General features: G+C 34.4%; 1 long non-coding RNA gene across 1 annotated transcript in view; it reads left to right on the top strand.

Annotated features, from left to right (window-relative positions):
• Positions 1-21,236: 21,236 nt before the first annotated feature.
• LOC150110195 (uncharacterized) overlaps positions 21,237-22,378 on the top strand; it is a 122,828-nt gene continuing 121,686 nt past the window's right edge. Inside the window, exon 1 of the long non-coding RNA XR_016548264.1 lies at positions 21,237-21,510. This is a non-coding gene — a long non-coding RNA (uncharacterized LOC150110195). The remainder of the gene's footprint in view (positions 21,511-22,378) is intronic.

Genomic DNA, 22,378 nt, shown 5'->3' with positions numbered 1-22,378 from the left:
ACTCAGACATGAAAGCAACGAGTAGTGCTATCAATCCACTGGCTTATTTTTTTTGTTTGTTAAGCATAATCAGAGCCACTGTGTTGTGTTGTGCTAGAATTGACAAGTGGCAGAATATACTAAGCAACTTCTGAATCCATGAAATCCAGAAACATTCACGCCACTTTCTATATGACCTTGAGACAGAATAAAGTGAAAAAAACTTCGAGACGAAAATTCGAAACAAATAGGACCCATCCTTTGAAGCTTTATCGATAAATATATTAAAAAATAAATTTTTAACATGTTTTTAAGAGAGCCTGTGTAGCTCATTGGAAATAGCGTTTTCCTCTACTGCGCTTGACCGCCTGAAGGAAAATATAGGTTCAAATTTAATCGCAGACTAAAGGAACATTTTCTAATCTTTCTTCGATGTTCCCCAGTTAGTCGATCTCTGGCACGGGTAAGCAGTTTTATTCTCTCCTGGAAACTCGGGTTTTTCGTCCCGTAAACTCAAGAAAATCGACTATCTCAGCCAATAAATATATAGTGTTAGGATTAAGGATCACCAGATGGTGGCACTTAGCCTCCTCTCTTCACCGAATGCCAGACATTGTTAGGTTAGTGATAGTCTTGGACTAAGTATCTCTAATTGGTCTCTGGTGGAGATTGAACTCCCTCCCCACCACTCAGTCTCCAAAAAAGTTAGACAGAGATAAAAAGGCCTCGCCTACTCCCTGTAAGAGAACCAAAGGCATTAGCTGCTTTTTTTTTTGTTTGTTTGTTTTAATTCTTGAAGTATATATATAAAAAAAAATTCAGTACGGAAGGGTATGGGGTGATTGTAGAAGATTAGGTTAGTGAGATAAAAGTGCTTAAAAACTACTGATTTAGGCAATAATAAAGTTACGTTTGATGATTATTTCTAAGCACGGAGAGAAGAACCAAAAAGGATTTCAATTTAGTATGGGGGAAAAAAAAGTGATAAACATGCATTGTTATTCGATGACCGAGTAAACAAACATATTTGAACCTGAACGTTTCGTATGTAATCAAGAACTTGTTTGGCAGCTGTCTGATTTTTTATAGTGAATAATTAATATTATTTCTTGCAATAACAGTTTCCTAACTCCTGAATAACAGATAAAAAAATAATAATAATTAACGTTTAGTGCAATAGCTGACCGATAGATGGCACGAGAAGCCATTCTAGAGGGTTGTAAGCATTAATGATGCGAAGAGCACGTTACCATTGACAATATTACAATTAGTTTAGAAGTTTCGGTTTGCTGTAGTCCAGAATAATTAACTACGATATTCAGTACTTGTGCGTGTAATCTTATTTATGGTAAAAACGGGGGGAAATTTTTAAATGTCAAGAAATGCCATTTATTTATACTTTTCTTCCATGCAAATTGCAAGTATGTGATCATAAAGGGTCGAGTCGTATGCTGAGTGTTTCGAATTTGATTAAGCGGTGTGAATCATAAGCCAGTGTTTAAGATTAATATGTTTCTACTTTTTCTAGAAACACATTAAAGATTTTCAAAAAAAAGCGGGGAAAAAATGCTGACTTGAAGGCGCAACACCTTTATTTATTCTTTTAAAGTTAAATAGAAACATATATATTTTTATTTTCTCATAGTAGTTTTCCTTTACGAAATACATTCATATAATGTATTCAACCATCTCGCTATTTTACAGCCTAAAATAGTGAGGGAAGGTGCGAGCTCATTATTTTAGCTTTAAAAACAGGCACGTTGCTTTGGAATGAAAGAAACTGGGTGTTTTAACTCCCTTAATTAAAAAAAAAAAAAGATAGACCATAGAAATACACCACCCACCCACCCACCCACTCACACACCCACACACACGATATTAGAGTACAATAATATACTAGTTAAGTTAGCAACACAAGATGGCGCTGTCTACCGTATTTTCGTGTCTCATTTTTGTCCATTGGTGCAGTATCTATCTCTTATATAACGACACCATTCATGTCATCAAAGTACCTAACATGATCCGACTGAAATCAAAATTGAATAATGTACATCCGAAATATCTAACACGAGTGGGTGTATTGTATGCAGTTCTCGTTGACCGAGTGGACAGCATTAATAAAAGGTAGATATGCTATCAACTCGTCAACCAGGCTCTTATGCATACATAGGCGCACGAAACTCTAGCTGGGGGGGCTCCCGAAAAATTAGGACAATTTAAGGGCCCCCAAACAATGAGAGAGAAGCCCCGGAGCACTCTAGCACTTCGGGCTTCGCCTATCTCAGGAAAATAAGTACGGCTGTGCAGGCTGGAGACCTACAACTGTATGAAAGATTTATTTGATTAAAAAAAATAAGATGTATCTTCATCCAATATTCGCAGGGTATCACTTAAGTGTACTTTGACGTTTAATAAGCTATATTTTTTTTCACACTTGTATTCTATTAAGGATTTAAAAAGAAGAAAAATTCAAGCATGGTGGTTATAAAACAAGATGAGTTCGAATCCATTAAAGATTTAAACTCGCGTTTGCTTTGAACAGTTGATCTTAATGCTACACCTCAATGCTGTTTCATCAAAAACAACACACACAATTTGCATCAACAATATTCACATAAATAATGAAAACGTTCTATCAGAAATTGCTTACCTGTCTCTTTATGGCAAATCGTTTACGTTCCATTTGAACAAACAAGTAGTTCTACATATATATTTTTTTCCTGCTAAATATATATACAAAACATCTCACTAAAAGATGTATACTGCAATGCATTATGGGCGGAGTCACTACCCAGACCGGTTTCAACCTTTTTTGAGGTCTCCTCAGTGAGTAGCTAGACCCTAAATACCAAGATATATATATATATATATATATAGAAAGTATTTTTTATATATATATATATAGCAGGAAATATATATATATATATATATATATATATATGTTAAAGATACCAAGCTATTTTAAACTTGGTTTTTACTCCATTTCCCAAGTAAGCAAACAGACAAATAAGTCAAGTTTGCGCCTGCACGTAATGCACGTCTAGCTGACCCTGCAGGTAGTGCAAGACCAAGGTAACTCATGGTACAAGTAGAATAAACTCTGATCACTGATCTTAATATTTACCCATAATGCAAAGCACATCTGCTGGAGGAGATGTATGATGCCTTGTATTAAAGGCAAGGGGCCACTACCCTGCATAACAAAGCGTTTATACTAAGCAATAAATGATGTCTTCACAAAGCATTAAGAAAGAATGAAAAAATAAATCCATGGTGCAGAATCACTACCAAAGTTTATTAATTCAGTAACATGGGAACAAAGTAAAGAGAAAAGTCGAAAATGAATTTAAAAAAAAAAAGGGGGGGAAATATACTCTTAATTTATTCATTATTGTTATTTATTAACAACCACTGCACTAGCAAAGATCCAAATTCCCTGTATACGGTGTATAATAAAACAGAATCCTGGTTATAACCAAAAGCGATTGCTTTACTTAATATCATCTCACTGATTCAGCGTACAAAATATCTGAAAAATTGGCGTATACAAAAATATCTGCGAGGATGTTTTTATTCGCTTTTGTTCTCTTAAGAGCGACATCTTTCAAGAAAGTCTGTTGAACTAATAACATCAGTGCTTCCCAAACTTATAGATGTAAAGGCACCCCCTTGGAAAAATTAAAATATTTCACGGCCCACATCGAAAAAAAAATCGCAATACAGACATATATTATTATAATATTTATTATATTTATATTCAGTACAAAACATACACAGCGAATATCGCAAAAATCAAATGCAAATATTACATTTTTAGCATCTTACATACACATTTGACATGGCACACACACACACTTAGTCGTAAAACATTTTGAATTTGTTTTCATTATTTCACTCCCCCCCCAACAAAACTAACGGCCCCTAACGGGACCGCGGCCCACAGTTTGGGAAGCGCTGTATAACATCACTTGTTTTTGATAAAGGTAATCTCAAAAGTATCAAATTCCAAACATATCCAATTACGAAAATGCAAGGCAAATTAATTCGAATTCCACTTTTTATTGCATGTTGCATGTAGCGTACTGCATATTGAAAATTTATTATTATTATTAATATTATTGAATGGGCCTCTCAGTGGTGTCCAAAGACTTATCATCGCTAACATACTAACCATTATCAATACAATGCCTATCATACTTCTTAAACTCATTCAAAAATTCTAATCCTTGTATCTCTCTGCTAACTTCATTTTTACTCAACTTCCTGCTGTTCTTTTCCCTCCTGTCATGAATTGAAAAAATAATAATAAAAATAAAAAAAATAAAAAATAAAAATAAAAAATAAAAATAAAAATATATATATATATATTGAGATTCATTTTCTCATATACTATTACGGTGGAAAGCAATATTCAAACAGGCGCGATCATTATTATTAGAACACTTCCATGAAGTCCAAGGACTCAATCGCGGAAGAGTATTCCACACCGCTTAATCCTCCATCTATGCGGCTACATATTATGCCATCTTCTGTCCGTCAACATTATTTTTGTCTTTAACTGCGTGCGTTTTCTAGTCGATTTTCCTGTATGCTGGTTTCCGAGTTCTTGGAAGAAAAAACCCTGCTATATCCGTACAAGATCGGCTAACTCACCACAGAATGAAAAACGCCTATAAAACTCCTCTCGTCGTGTCGAGATTCGAACTCAAGTCTTTTGCAATCGAAGAACGCAATGGCGTGTCGTTTTTCCAACTGCGCTACAGGGGTGCTTAAATATCCTTCTATCGGTCTTATCTTGAAACTTTTAAACCTACTTTTAAAACTACTTTAAATATGTAGCTGTAATTTATATGTTATTCGCACATGTTAAATGATAACTCAACAGATATTTTAATAAAATGCTATAGGATAGTATTGTCGCCTATTTTATAACTATAATAGAGATAACTACCAAGAGATGAAAATGCATCGAGCATCATAACAAGAGACTACTGGATAACAAATTCAGGGTGCAGCTATGCCCATATTGAAAAGTTATGGTTAAGAAAGATTTTTTTTTTTTTTTTTAAAAAAAAAGGAATATAATGAAAAGAATTAAAGGAAACTTAAAAATATGGAAGCTTTGTTTTAATCCCTTTAAGTCTTGGCATGCAGAGAAATGGAACGAAGAAAGTTTTGCTTCTATGAGTCATTGTGTGTGTGTGTGTGTGGGTGAGTGGGTGTGTTGCCGGCCTGGCTAGACGAGTGGTTAGCGTATCCGCTCTGCTGTCAAAAGACTGCGGTTCGAATCCCGCCAGGTGCATGGATGTTTGTGATTATCTGTTAAAATACTAGTGGTGGTGTGGTGATGATGGGCTGTAGATGGCGTTGGTGTAGTTGCAGTTCGTGTGGCTTTGAGTGGTGGAGACAGAGAGATGTAAAGTAGGTGCCTTCCCTCGATGAGTCCTTGAACTCCCTGGAGTGTCAAGTAATAATAAAAATTAACATACAAATGAATTTAGGAACAGTAGAGCGAATGTAATGTCTGATGGATTATGCATTTTATCTTTCCGAGCTCAAATTGCCCGAAATTTTTTAAAAAAGTGTCCTCTTTATTAATAGAACCAATCCTTTCTGAATTAGACAACTCAAACTTGTCATAAATTAGTTTTTCTGTTACTTTTAAAACTGTGCGGTTTGCCAAGTTTGTATTGTCTAATTCAGGGATAGTGAACTTTTTTTTTGCGAAGTGGACAAATTAAAAAGAAAAATGTGTCTAATGTTTAATTAATAGGTTTTAAATTAGGCAAAAATGCTCATTTTTCGTTCAGGACAGAAAATGAAATACCTGAACGAAACTTAACATGCAAGCTTCTCTTTAAGTAATGGTTAAAATTAACAAGAGTATCAAAAACAGTAAAATACATTTAAAAGCTTTTATTAATAGATTTATGCTCAGGTGGTATACGATCGTTGGTGTATCGTATAAGACTATCGTGTTTAATCGGATCTAAAATGGTATGTAAGACTATCTTTAATCTCCAGAGTAGTGCCCCTTATTTTATCCAACATTTTGTCCGGTCCAACGAACGGTACTAATGCTCTACAGGTTTTCAACCTTTAGCGGATGGAAATGTCATAAAAAATAAATAAAAAATCACGATGATTCACCATTGCAAGAAAACGTTGCATAAATAGTCGATTTATAAAACACAGAATGATTTTAAACAACTTATTTAAGTTGTTTAAAATCATTCTGTGTTTTTCAATGTTTGGTTCTACTTTCGATGGTGATAGCAAAATCAACATTTTTCGTTAACATAAATGCGTACTGGTTCTTAAACATTTTGTGGTAGGAAAGGTCAGCTCATAATTGTAAATAGTCAAATTAAACCTACGTGGAAAGTCTTACTGGCTTGTCACTTCTAATATCACCCACTGTTTTCGAATTCACGCAAGCCTTCGGTGATTGTCGGGTGTTACTAGTGTATTCTTGTTATCAAGGAGATGAGTCGTTTTTTGGCTACCACTGAGTGGAAAAAGGATAAGAGATACAGCACTATTGTAAAGTTATTTATAAAATTATTTCTAACTGGCTTCGCTATTCTGTAGTTGGGAAAGCTTTCTTGCCAGATATCTATGCGCTTAGATAACCAAGATTTGTACACTCAAGCTGACTTCAAAAAGAAAAAAAAAATCATATGGTTGTTGATGCCTCATATCCTTCCGGTGACGAGGTGTTTAATTAATATTTCTGTTCCAGTCTGTTGTCTTAAAGCTCCAGTGATTTCGGTAATTCTGTTCTGTTCTGCTGGTCACACTTCCCTTATCCAGTCTCTGATGTAGGACTTTAAAGTATACTTCACCTCACTTTGATTTTTTTTTAATATTTAAATTCTGAAAATTAATAATTTTTATCACTATTATTGAGCTGTGGAGCGTATTCTTGGTAAGTAGAGTACTAATTGCCTGTACTGTACTTTCAAATCTTTAAAATATCAAAAATAATTTATTATTTTCTCATAACGAAAGATTCAAGAAATAAAATACTAATATTGTAAAACACAGAAAGAAAAAAAAAAGTGAGGGAGGGAGAGAGAGAGAGAGAGAGAGAGAGAGAGAGAGAGAGAGAGAGAGATGAAAAATTCTTAAAGCAAATTCCGAAAAAAAAAAAAAATTGGAATGTGCTGAGGAAGAGTACTGAACCATTCCAGGGACATGTTCAGTATCTTTCTCGAGATTTTTTTTTTTTAAGTGGCTTCTGATATTTGGTCTTACTAATATACAGTCGGACTTGCTGCACATTTCGCACAGAACATTGTGAATATTCTATGCTCGTTATACTCTACGGCTGACGGGTAGCAGTAAAGCGCCACTGATAGCACCTAGCTACGACATTCTGCCTCAGGCTTTAGTCTTATCTATTTAACTTATCATAATTGTTATGATTTTAGTAATATATTCTCTCTCTCTCTCTCTCTCTCTCTCTCTTAATGCTTTCTTTACAATATTTCATTTCAAGATAACATATTGTTATTATTACAAGGTCACCCACATGAAATCCGTAGACTCATCGCAGGAGGTACACAAACACTTCACCAAACATTAACTATCATATAATATTATATCATATAGTATAATATCTGTCGTACTTCGCTTTGAAGTCATTAACCGACAAAGAACTCACAGCCGAGTCTGACAACCCGTTCCGCTCATTTACCACTCTCCACGCAAAAATCTAGTCCTCCCATCCTTGCTACACTCTCTTACTCAATTTCCAGGGATGAACCTTTGTTCTTCCTCTTTTAGCCAAGTTTTGAAAATTTTCTCCTGCATTTATCCTATAAAATTCTCTTAATTATTTAAATGTTTCTATCATATCACCCCCACCCCCCATCAACTAATTTATCGTCATATCAGGCATTTTGATCGCTCGCCTCTGGATGATCCTTTCTTCCTCTTCCACATGCCCAAGATGGAAAATTGAACACAGATTCAAATGGGACCCAATCAAGACCTTATAAAGAAATATAATGACTTCCTTATCTCTGCTTGTTAGTGTGTTCTTCAATAATCAGGTAATCCTATGATCTCTTTTAGCCACTTTTCCAATATGATCTCTAAACTTTAACTCAGAGTCCATTAGCACTAGCAAATTCCTAGCCTCATTAATTTCTTGCAGCCCAGTTCCACCAGTGTAGTATATATATATATATATATATATATATATATATATATATATATATATATATATATATATATATATATATATATATATATATATATATATAATATCAATATTTTCATCCCTAAATATATTCATTCCAATCTTATACTCTACCACATTAAACTGATGGCCATTTTTTTAATTCTTTTATTTATTTTTTTGCTCATCCAGTCAGTCTGTATAAATCATCACGCAAGATTTCTACATCGTCATTAACTATTCTGTATCCAGTTTTACATAAGCAGCAAATAACTGAGCATTTCTCTTCACATCATTTCCTATATCACTGATATAAAAGTTAAATAGCAGTGGCCCGAGTACAAAGCCCTGTGACACACCACTAGTTACACTCCTTTTCTCGATTATACTCTCAGTGATCTATTCTCTGATGTCTATCCATTAGCCACTCTCTTATCCACGTTACCAGCTTCATGTCCAAACCTAACTTATTTGCTTCAATTTATGTAACAGATTTCCATGCAGTATCCTGTCAAATGATTTTGCAGAGTCCAGAGGTATCATTATAACCATTCTCTTATTTAACTCAGCTATTACTTTATTATAAAAATAGGTAACGCTTAACCTCACAAAACATGCTACTCCCCATACAATATCCTATTCCTATCCACCTATTCCTGAATTTTGCTTTGAATCAACTTCTCCAATTCCGACTACCACTCCTGAGATGCTGATCGATCGATAAGTTGCTACTTCTGTCTTGGAGCTTCCTTTATACAATGGAACTAGTCTTCTCTCTCCTCGGTCGACTCTTTGACAGCAGCTGATATCCTGTCTAATCCCATAGCCTATTCACATTAACGTTCTGTAATACCCTTCATGTACCTTTTCTCCAGATCAGTCCTTCTCACATCTATGACTGTAATATCTCCACTTTTGCATAGTGATCACTCAGTAATTCAACTTCAATCAACTCCCTACCATTGGATTTCATCAAATTATTCTATCATAGACATTCTTCCTTTTACTTGCCACATAGTGAAAGAATGCTTTCGAATTACCCATAGTTCGCTCAGCTAATTTCATTTCGTACTCTAATTTTTCTTTCCATGCCATAGGTCCTTGCTTGTGCTTTAAACTACTAACGAGCTTGCTTACCTTTCTCTTTAAATTTCCTCCACAAAAAAATTCCCTTTTTTTGGAAGTCCTTTTGCCTCTTTATAGTGCTTTGATACGACCTCATGTGGACTGTTATGCGCAAATCTGATCTGGTTTTCAAGGTGATGCAGATTCAGTGAAGAGGATGCAGAGAAGATCGTTAAATACGACACCAGGATTATGAAATGTAGATTATGACGAGAGATGAAAAATTTGTGAACTGCAGACGCTAGCAAACGGTAGAAAGAGGGATGATATGACAAAGACACTTACCAACTTCTGAAAGGATCGTACAGAATACTTGTAGATGGAATTTGTCATTTTATGGAAGGTGGAAAAAGGACGAGATGGCATCCAGTGGAAGTTGAGAATGAATGCAGTCAAGAAAGGGATGAGAGCTAGAATGTTTTCTGACGTAGTGTGACTGGAATAACTTGCCTCTGGGAAGTTGTGAGTGTAGATTGCGTGAATTCATACGAACACACAATGAAATAAATCATATATATTAAAAGCCATATTTTTCAGTTTGAATATTACAAGCCACTATCAGTATCAGCATTAGATAATTGCAAGGTAGAACACGAACAATGGATTGATTTCAAGCAGTGACAGCCGCGTGATGATATACATAAAACAACGCAAAAGTGTGACTGAGGAGATGTTTCCTCAGTTATTTCTTGAGGATTCCTCTGTTATACAGGAAGTTGCCCACAGTACAAAAGTGGTTGCTTTACTGACATTATTTTTTTAATAAACAGCGTTTATTAAAAAAAAATTATTTTTTTTATTAAACGTTTATTGCTACTATTGCGAAAATTAAAGAAGGGAATTTACATTCTCAAAAAAAAAAAGAAGTTTTTGTAACGCTTTAAAGACTTTAAAGGGTTGCAAGCGCGATGCATATTTAGTCGAGTTAGTATGTTCCAAATACTAATTACAGGTGATTATAATTAATAATGCGATCATATACTCTCTAGGTAACAATCATTGTAACATAATAACAGATAATTTAAATTTATTGCTAAATTATCTTTGTGCGATTGGTAAATACTAACATCTGATGCAATCTTAATGCATTCCATTCGTAATGCAGTGTTTTGGCAGTAAAATTACATCAGATATACTAAAGATAAAAGCAATAAACGGAATCTCTGTTACTTCTTAGAGTAGTCCCTAATATCGTCGATGGTTAAAATAAAAATCAACATAAACATCCCCATTTGTAGATGTGGTTACCATACCCGCTTTCCAACCATCAAACTACTGGTTCGAATCTACTTGTGAGCATGAATGCTTGTGATTGTCTTAAGGTGGGAAATGAATTCCCTCCCCCTCGAGAATTCTCTTATTGATGACTTGAAAAAATTCTATGTTTAGTCTTTAGAAACTAAACATGGAATTTTTTTAAGGCTTACTCCAGAAATCACGCTTTACAGCAGGGTTTCGGGATTTTGCAAACAATAATAATAATATTACTAAAAATAAAAAAAGATCTTTAGCCCCACGGTACTAATGCACTGTAAGTTTACAATACTTTTGTTGGATGGTAGTCACGTTAAAAAAAAAAAAAAAAAATCGAACTTTAATAGTAACTGAAAATGAACTTAGACTTAAATGACTTTAATCGAGAGATCTACACAGTCTCCGACAGCCTTTAAAAAAAAAAAAAAAAAAGAGGAGTGAGGGAATAGGTGTATTTAGGCGATTGGTAAAAAAATAAATAAATAAATAAAAATTATAAGACGTAGAGCGCCTACAAAAATTTTCTAAAGATGATATGATCAACTAGCCAGAAATAAAAAAAATATCAGGGATTTTAAAAAAAAAGTGAAATAATATTAGAACAAAATTTAAAGAGGATAGAATCAGAGCAAAGAAAGTCATTAAATTAGATGAAACTTTGCCGAATAAAGAAACATATAAACATAGTATTATGGAAAAACCGACTACTTACCTGGATATAAAACACATGCGAAAAAATCAAATGTACATATGTTGAATAATCGTACTTGAAGACACAACACGGAATGTCCTAAAAACAGGCTTCACGCTGCATTTAAAAACGGCTCAAAATAAACGAATAAATAAATAAAAAAGTTATATAAATAAGTACTTAAAATCGGTTCTTAGTTTAATTATTGGGATGCTGAATGATGACACAAGAATGCTCGAGTAGCAACTGATGGAAATCAATTGAACGACACGAGCATTCTCTCGAAGAGGAGAAAGCAAATTTCCCTTAAGCAATGCGCTGAATAACTAGATTCCAAATATAGTGGATAATGATTGATGCGCCCTGTAGACGTCTCTGCGAAGAAAGGACCTTTCTTGCAGTCTTCTCTTCTTTTTTACAACATACAGATAAGTACATTCCGTGTCACTGTCGTGACTCCTGATAAAATGCCAGACATCTTATTACTTAAAGCAAAATAATAGTCATAAAAAAAGAACATTGTAACAACGTAGTCAAAAGAAAAGTACCCGTCAACAGAATATAAATACGAAATTAAAAAAAAAAAAAAAAACTTTCTGCATGAAATATTAACGGAAAAACCCTCTTGGCACGTGTAACGTAAAGTGAAGTGAACATAGCGAACAGCCTATAAGTTCAACTCCACTTACGTCAGTGCTGGTTGGCTAAACAAATGGGGGAAGTGTTCATCCGTAAATATATTGCTAAGATGAGCTTTTCCCCTTACTTTTTTTTATTTTTTTAAAGAAAACCTTTAATATCACGTTAATCTTTAGAAGTTAAGATCGGCTAGATTATTCTCTAATAGTTGCGGTGATGCTGATACAGATCTCTCTCTCTCTCTCTCTTTCTTGTTTATACGAACATCGGAGCTAAGGACGGACTAAAGGTAGTTCATTAGAAGACTGTCTAATTATATATTTTTCGTTTTTGCTGAGAACCACCTTCGTCCGTGAGAAAATTCTAGATTCTTGGGGAAAAATTGGAGGAAATTGCCGAGTTTTGTCACGCAACTTTAATGATAGCTTAGAGTATCTTTTGTTAGTACAGTAGCAAGACACCACGAATTAGTACATGAATAAGTGATAGTTACTATGGGCCAAATAATGACCATTAAAAGGTCAAATTACAGGGTGGTCTGTAGAGTCATACATCAGTGGGATTGTCCTAGTGCCACCTGTCGTATCAACATGACGAGTAGGCCGGTCTTGTCTCCGATCTCTTAGCAGAGACTGTTCACACATGCGCCACCTCTCGGAGTAACAAGTTAAATCACGCCCATCGCGCTGCTGTTGCAACGCATTAGCTGCCCACAATGCGGACAGGTTAATCGTTGTAACAGTGCGATGGCTTAGTAAAAGTGGAAGCCACCTTTTGAGATTTAAAGCAAATATTCTAAATTTTTCTCAAATACTGTATCGTTGGCATCGAAAGAATATAAACATTCCGAGAGATATGCTGACTATCGCTGTTACAAATTCTTTGTATAGCAGTTCGCTGTACAAAGAATTTTACATTCGGTTATGTAATGAATAAACTCTATAATTAATAATATTAAAAGTAGCTTAATTCACTGTCATTTCATAAATAAAATGATGCAGTGTTAACTGACGAAGTCTGATTACTATTTCGCAAACATTGAATAGAAATTAGATATTCCGAATCATAAAAGAAAGACAGCGCCAAAATTGCTCACTTATCGAATACTAATCAAATTAAAAACATTTAATGTTCATGAAATTGTGCAAAATTACTTCAAGACGATTCTTTGCACTGTTTATTGTACTACTAGAAAGTTTATTGTATACTTTGGTAAAGTATAGTTTAAACTTAAACTATACTTTACCAAAGCGGAATCACAATTTTTCCTTGGTTTTATTATGCTTCACAAAAACAGTTATTCTTCAGTTGTAATTCTTATGGATTTTTTTTAAATATATTTCTCGTAATTAATTTTCCACTTCTGCATAAATAATACAACGATTAAGTAAATAATCAATGACAACAATATTCAATAATTGAGATATTTCGTAGTATTTTCTGCCAATCATTAATGTTATAACAAAGAAGTGATGTTGTGTCAAAGAATGGTGAGAATTGTTCGCGGCCGTAGTAGATCTTCTCCAAAATATTCTTAGAGTATCATCTCGGTTAATATGGAAAGTTTGCGTTATGTCAAAAATATGAATAAGAGTATTATTTAACACATATACATTTAACACATATGTGCCTTGTACTACTTCCTTGTGCATAACTATGAAAAAAAATTCGCCTATCAGGTAACAGTAGTTTTTGTTGATTCATTGGAATCTTTCATGAATGAAAGATTCCACTATCTTTCTTTCATTATTAATATAATCTCCGAGACGCGGTTTACGTTTGGGTATATAGAGGAATATCACATATTTGGAATCATCCTGGCATCAAGCTTCTCCTGGCATGAACACATCATTACCATTGCCTCCTCAGCTTCCAAACAGCTGAACCACAAATCCGCCCAGCTGTTGAATTAGGGGTGGTGGCCCCCATATGTGAGAGCAGAAACCAAATGGGCGCTTAGTTTCTGCGATATGTGTATTCTATAAATATTTTCATGCAAATATTCATCTGAAATAGCATCAATAATCATACTAAGTACTCAGTACTAAGTCTGTTGGAACACGTGCAACTGCCGCCCAACGACCCTTCAGTATACAACTAGAAGTCCACAGAACAAGTTTCTTTTCCTCCTCCTTCATCCCTGCTACTGCTGTATTGTGGGACAGTCTTCCCTTTTATGCATTTCCCAAGGAATACAATATACAGTACAAGCTTTTAAATCAAATGTAAACAGGTTCCAATGTGCTTTCCCAATTTCACAATCCAATACACGGTACTAACGTACTATAGGTTGATTAACCAACCTCTCGTGTTGTTTGGATTCAGCATAACACACACGCACGCACGCACGCACGCACACACACACACACACACACACACACACACACACACACACACACACACACACACACACACACACACACACACACACACACACACACACACGGTTATATCCAAGGAACGGAATCTCTTATTAGATTTTATGTGATGCTGCTACGAGTGTGCTAATAAGTTGTGATAATCACCATGAAGGAATTGAGGACATGACATGTCTTCTTATATATCCTAAAAGAAAAAGAACAAATTACTGCAATTTGATGAAAACACGGGGGGTTAAAGGGTTTTAAGATATGTTCTTTCTTGTGGTTATATCAGTTGTTTTATGTCAATTTTGTTCTAGGTGTTTATCAGAAATTTTCAGTTTCCCCCCCCCCCCCCTCGTATATGTGTTGTTGAATGGATTTTTCCGATTTTCCTTAATATGAGACACTCCAATCACCCCAAAGGTGCAGTAAATACTTAGATTCTCTAGGGGGGGGGGCACGTTTTAATTCACAGATATAAAGCAAAGATCGCGGTTCGGTTAGGAATATAAAAGTTGATATGATTTCGATATTTCTAAGATGTTTTGTTAAAGGTGGTTGTAATGGAACTGATGTATGAGAGAGAGAGAGAGAGAGAGAGAGAGTACTGTTATTTCACAGTAGTTTCACGGCGTGCTTGTGCATGAAATAGAAGTCTGGTACTAGTTCTTTTATCATATCCGTTCTTTTGGAATGTGACAGCAAGCAACCGAAGTAATGAAACAGCAGGCTTCGGTTTTTGTTTGCGCGAGGTGTTTCCTTTATATTGAACTCTAAGCCTTTCCAAATAGTGTACTAATCAGATGTGTAGAAAAAGAGGAGCTGGCCATTGGAGTTTCCAATGGTTAGCTCCTCGAATTCAATTTTTAATAAATTGGTCAATAAAAAGTATGTTAGACACGTGTTTGTTATTATTTTTTTATTATTATGAAAGCTCCTCCCTTTACCGAGTCAAGTACTGATAATTATCCTTTATCCATTAACTAGTCATTCAATGAAATGTAATCGTGATGTCTGAAAAAATAAAATCACTGAATGTGTTTTGTTTCAGTTAAAACTATGATTTTCTGTCCAACTTGGCAAAAAAAAGCATGTTTAAGCCAGCCTGTAATGCATATAAGTAAGAAAATTGCTATTTTTATTATCTGTATGAAAACATTAAATTCATCTGGGTGTGAGGGCGACAACGAGCTCTTCGAATTTCCCATTTCTTAATGTACATTCAAAGCGGTTTTTATGGAAAAATCAGAGCACTTGGAGAGGAGAAATTAACCCCTAAACGTAGCCTCGACTAACTCGGCGATGACATGGAGAAAACACACATTCAAAGATCGCGTCAGTCACAAATCCTAGGCACCCTCGGATACCGAAGATTTGTGACTGAAGCCATCAATGACAGAAGCCACTTAGTATACATACAAGACAAAATAATATACCAACATGTTTTACAACTAATTACTCACTACATTAATAACGAATCATTTAATAATAATTAATAATATTAATACAATCGTTCAAGTGTTAATTAGTAATGATATATCTTAATTAATTTCATCACTATATTTATATTAACTGTCATTAAAATTAATATTAATAATCAATAATAATTTAATAATAACCATACAAGCATATTCAACAGTGCTAATTAGATATTAATCTTCTAACTATCAACTCTTCCAAAACTCTTCAGTAGCAAAACTCTTCCAAGTAAGACATTATTCCATCCAACATAAAAGAACTTCTATATTACAGTATCTGCGAATCCCTACTCAGATACGGTATAACAGTCTATGCAAACACATCAAACAGCCGCCTAACAAAATTAGAAACACTACACAGGAAAATTGTGTCAACAGTGATTTGGACACCTGACACGTAACAACCAATATCCGACCAGCACATGGCAACACACAGAATCCTGAGCATTAAAAACTTGAAACACTACATAACATTAACAAGGGATTACTTCAACATCACCTATCGAAACAACAGAGACACATATAGTATAACATGACCTACAACAACTCTCTACATCCCTACACCCTTCAACAACTCATACGGTTCTTTTGTGAGATCACATCAGATACCTACGCAACTCAACAACCTACCAAGAAATTTAAAACACACACATACATAACTACAGAACGTTAAAACACGAACTCTGGAAAATATACCAACAAAGTTAAGAAACCATTAACACTAATACACACATCACAAATCACCAGCATCCAATGCCAACATTCCATACATAAACAGTAACAACAACATAAATAGTGAAGGCTAAATCCCACTCTCTTCATAAAAGCTAACTCAAGCTTCGAAGTAGATGGGATTAACTCGCCTCACTCATCTACATGTAATCCTTATAATCAAAGAATGCAGATTATGTAATAAAACAGTAAGTAAAGTATATAACAATAATGAAGATACTGATATTAAAAAAAAATGTATATATATGTAAATAGGCTGTATAATAATAAGCTATGATATTGTTATTGGGAAAAAAAACTGTTTTCCTAATATTAAATTTCATTCAAAATCATAAACCACATAATAACGACACAACATTGTAAATTGCTAACTCTAGATTTGGTCATGTTTGGAAGAACTTTAAAAGCACATACTGTAGTTTAAAACGTTCTCTGGTGATGCCAATGACAATATAATTATATAAACATCAGTCATTCTTTATACAAGTGTGAACGTAATCCTAGTTAGACTGCCACGGAGTAATTTTTTTATGTGACTAGAACCGATGAAAAGCTGTACATTTTTAGTACATAGTACCGTGGATGAGCTAAAGAATTGTTTTAATTATTATATTTTTAATTTTATTTATTTATTTATTTATTTATTTATTTTTTACATAAACCGGAAACCTTGTTTTAGAGACCAAACACTGAACTGTTTCAAGCCATCTGAAATCTCTAATAAGCAGGGCTATCTCACACTGGGAAACGAAATATATCTCTACCTAAAGACAATCACAAATATTCATACCCAAGTTGGGATTTACATCTTGTTGGTTGAAGAGCTAGTAAGCTTTACAGATTTATTCATATTTTTAAACATTTGACTAAGGCCGGCATGGTATGAAAGCAGACCTAAAAAAAAAAAAAGTTACCGTATTTTTCAGACCCTAAGACGTACCTTTTTACATAGAAAAATCGACTGAAAATTGGGGTGCGTCTTATGGTCAGAAGGTAACATTAAAATACGAATCTTTACACTGTACCGAAGCTGTTTAGCGAAGTTCAATTACTGGCGCAATATGTTAATAAAATTAGTATGTACGCCACTGAAAGTAGGTACCTAAGTTATCTCGCTACATGTGGGTGAATCACCTGTTTAGAGCGTCAGTAGTCATTAGTGTGTAAGCATATGCGCTTTTGTACGGTTCATTTGAATTATTTTTTATAAGTCGTTAAAATTTTTATCTTAAAATTAGAAAAAATGAATGTAAAACAAAAAAGACTTTTATATAACGTGAGTTATAAATTAAATGCGATAAATTATGCAAAACAATATGGAAACAGAGCAGTAGAAAGACATTTTGGTCCACCACCAACAGAAAAAATGGTTTCGTGAGTGAAGAAAACAAGAGGAACAATTAAAACTGCTATGTAAACATAAGAAAACATTCCGTTCGCACCTAGAAAAATGGCCAGAATTAGAAGTGCAAATAAAAAATTGGGTAAAAAATCATCGAAACATGGGAATATCTGTTTCTACGAAAATGATAATTTTTGAAGCGAAACGATGGGCAACTGCTAATGGAATTTTAGATTTTACCGGATCACCGTCTTGGTGATTTAGATTTATGAAAAGACACGGGTTATGTATGCGTACAAAAACCACTCTAGTCCAAAAAATGCCGGCTGACTATGAAGCTAAAATTATAGAATTCCATAGATTTGTCATATCAGCGAGAAGGAAATTTAACTTTGAGCTTAATCAAATTGAGAAATTGGATGAAGTGCCTCTAACTTTTGATGTTCCTTCAAATCGGACAGTAGATTCAAAAGGCACCAAATCAATAGTGATCAAAACAACAGATCACGAAAAAACTCACTACACTGTAGTTTTAGCTTGTTGCACGGACGGAACAAAACTATCCCCCCCCCCATGTCAATCTTCAAGAGAAAAACGTTACCGAGAGATGAAATTCCTTGTGGCATTATTATTCACGTTCAAGATAAAGGCTGGATGGACGAAACAGGAATGAAATTATGGATACAAAAGATATGGACAAAACGTCCAGGTGTGTTGTTTAAAAAGCCTGCGATTTAGTCGTGGGATCAATTCAGAACGCATAAAACAGAATCAACCAAGAAGCTTCTAAAAGAAATTAATACAGAATTAGCTATCATTCCTGAAGGCCTTACAAGTCAATTACAACCCTTGGATGGATCTATTAATAAACCATTCAAAAATTTTATGCGGGAAGAGTGGAACAAATGGATGGCAAAGCCAAATCACGATGTTAGAGCAACAGGACGTATGAAACGGCCAGCAATTTCAGAAGTATGTACCTGGGCGAAAATTCATGAGAAGCCGTGAATGAAGAGACGATTATAAAGTCATTTAAGAAATGCAGGATAAGTAATGCGATGGATGGTACCGAAGATGATGCAGTTTTTGAAGGGAGTGACAACAATAGTTCAGACCAAAGTAATACGAACGGTGACATTAACGAGACCAGTGATAGTACCAAGAGTGAAGATGAACTGAATATTGCTAATACAAATGACTGTAACAATAAATAAAAATTAAGTAAGAATTTGTAAATATCTTTATATAATAAAATATTTTTTTTCTAAAAATCGATTCATAAATTTAGGGTGCGTCTTATCGTCCGAAAAATAGGGTAATTACTAATGCCTGATTATTGTTGCGCTATTTTTGTTTGTTAGTTTATGATTTAGAACAAAAGATTCGACATTCTTTTTTTGCGAATCATTCATTTGAAGGGTTATGAAATCTTTTATGGTTGTAAGTTTCTATAAAGTTATTATCCTACAGAAAGGGAAGAATGAAAGAAAAGCAAGCAGATGAAAGGAAATAGTGTTTACGCATATTTCCCCTAGGAAGTATTTTTCACTACCCGTTTGCCTTCTCTCTCTCTCTCTCTTTCTTCTTCTTCTTCTTCTTCTTCTTTTTCTCTTCTGTGATGATTTCACCCTTGGAAAGTTCACTAAAAACATTTAGCGCACTAAAAATGGCCATTTCCAGTCCGAAGAAGTATTTTTGTATATTTATTCAATTTTTCTCTTTCTTGGTTATCTGTCCTGACATTTCCATGGAACCGTGAAAGATGTTCCGGCAGTAAAATGATCTTCTTGCACACCCCAGCTCCTGATCCAATTATTTTCTCACCTTAACCCAGGTAATGGCGGAAGTGAAGTGTTCTTTGTACATTTTCCTTTTTGTAGAACCCGGTTCGTCGTCTGAGTATGACAAGCACAAGCTATAGAGCAGGAGTAATAATAATTGGCCTGACAGCTGCTACAAGATTCAAACGGTCTTCGAATCGGTGGTGCGTCTCAGCCAAAAGCAAACTTAAACGGTGCAGTATAGAAAAGAGCACGTTTGTACGCGTGTCTCACATTACGTAAATAGAGATGGGGAGGTCATTCAGGTGGCAAAGTGCGAAGCAGAAGAAAAGGGGAAGTTATGTGTGTCAGAAAGTATGAAATATCGTTTTTGCTATAAGAAAGTTTTGGACATTGGTAAGAGGAGACGTTGAAAAAAGTAGGAGTTCCCCCTCATCGAGAGAAGCTCAGAATCTAGTTCCAGTGCCCCTTCTGATAAATTTCTAGGAGATAGTTTTTCGTATTTCTCTCTCTCTCGTGTGTGTGTGTGTGTGTGTGTGTGTGTGTGTGTGTGTGTGTGTGTGTGTGTGTGTGTGTGTGTGTGTGTGTGTGTGTGTGTGTGTGTGTGTGTGTGTGTGCGCGCGCGTGTGTCACCAATTCACAAACTGATTTCATATAAAAGAAGTTCTCGTTATTTTGAACTACGCCAAATCAACTAATGCTAAGAGGCTAGACTAAAAAAATTCGAAGCAGATAAAATTACTATGAGGTGTGAGTTTGCTATACGAATTTCCCCTCAAGAAATCATCATCGATTAACATTTTCTAGACTGTTTAAAAGTTTATTAAACTATGGTCTGAATTAAAATTCCATCATTACGGTATATTAAATATCGTGCATTTTCAGAACACCGAGTCAGCTCTTTATGTGTCCAAAGAATTTTGCACCCACAATATAGTTTCATAGCCATTATGTTTTAGAAAAAAAGAAAAATAGGTTGCAATGATTAGTATGAAATGTCATATGTACATTGTAAGTACTGTGTGGTATGGCCTACTTTATTTATCTATTTATTATTATTATTATTATTATTATTATTATTATTATTATTATTATTATTATTATCAACACATACTAGGAGTCAAATGACTCATCGCGGGAGGGCACTTTATTTTTCTTTTCATTTTATTATCTTTCTTTATAACAGAATATAACAAAAATTATAAAACAAAATATAACAGAATATAACAAAAAATATAAAATACAATATAACGGAATATAACAAAAATTGTAAAACTTTTATCTGAATTAAAATTAAGTTACTTAAAATATTTTAATTTCATGCATTATCACTTATACTTACACGGAAGCAATACGCAGTACCTGTGTTAATTTAATCACCGGGAAATATAATCACTAATTCCTACAATTTTTCAGTTGCAGAAAATTGTACAGTGAATATCATTGATCCTGCCTTTAATTATAAAATAACCCTATTAAATGGGAAAAAAATGCTCAAATCAAAATTTGCAGTATTAGTTCATTAATCTCTCTATGAGTTTACATTTCGAAGATTTAAGATTATGTAATGCCCTCTAGCTGTCGCGTGCCTATCTTGTTTGTTCCTTTGACAACAAATGTCAAGAACCAATGAAAAGCCTCCATTTGTCAGTCAACAAATTTCACTTACTCTACCGGAAGCAATACGCAGTAAAGTACAATTTCGGGGAAGCAGATGGCAATCGATATTGTGAAATGCTGCAGTTTGTGACCCATGGAGGTTAGAACTAACAGTAATTAGAAATCGTGTTCTTGTCTAAAGTACATAGCTTCGAGGTAAACTCACACGCTAACATGGATTCAGCGTAGATCAAACTTTTCCTCTCACCAAGTGTAAATACAACAGATTTACACTTTGCTATTAATGAGGGCGCTGATGTTCTAACACTAACACATCGAAAGGTAATAAAACTCCAACTCATAAATAACAGTTTTCGTTTTAAATATCTGGTCAATGTGAATGACGTCAGAAAAGAGTGCTTTTAGTTTGAAAAATTGCTTTATATAATAAATATAAATTGATTATCATGTAGATCACTTTCTAAGAAAGGTAATTATGATACTTTTAGTACTTTTGTTGATTTAAAAATGAACAACTATTATTATTATTATTATTGTTATTATTGTTGTTGTTGCTGTTGCTGTTGATACTGTATAATTCATAAAATCTTAAGGGTTTTGGAACAGATATTTCAATAGCTGATAATTCAAAAATGATGAAATACGAATGTACTAAGAATGCTATTTGTATTTTTTCCTCAATAATGATATATTATTCCCTTAACTATGGTCTTTATGTAATGACCAGTGTAATATGTGTCATTTAAAAGATACCATGGTAAAATTTTTAATTTTTTAAAAAAATCTTGAAATATTTTTTGTTATCGTATCAGGAGACGTATAAGCGTCACCAAAACTTGATGACGTTGATAAATCGGGTGCGGACAGCGTGACAAGGTGATTACCAGGATGCTGACACGTTCCTCCATCGAGGCACGAGATCGATGTTACTTATTTATCTGCTGTTGAACTAATGATAGTCTCCTTTACTGATATCTCCTGACAAGTCTTCTATAATGGGCTGGTCACAGACAGTATGACGACCAGCGGTGGGGATCAGAGATCAAAATTACAGGGCAGGCGGTGGATAATAAATCAGTGGGATTGTCCGGAAACTGGACGCTGTGGTGAGTAGCCGAGCGTTTCATTACAACCGTTGGAGCGACGAATGGGTGTAGTTTATCCATTCGACAAGGTGTGTTCCATTTGA

The sequence above is a fragment of the Typopeltis vanoorti genome, chromosome 1 (assembly GCF_054136105.1).
Source record: "Typopeltis vanoorti isolate ZY-2024b chromosome 1, IOZ_Tvanoo_1.0, whole genome shotgun sequence".
NCBI lineage: Eukaryota > Metazoa > Arthropoda > Arachnida > Uropygi > Thelyphonidae > Typopeltis > Typopeltis vanoorti.
Note: the sequence above shows the minus strand (reverse complement) of the source record. Positions and strands in the feature narration are given on the sequence as shown.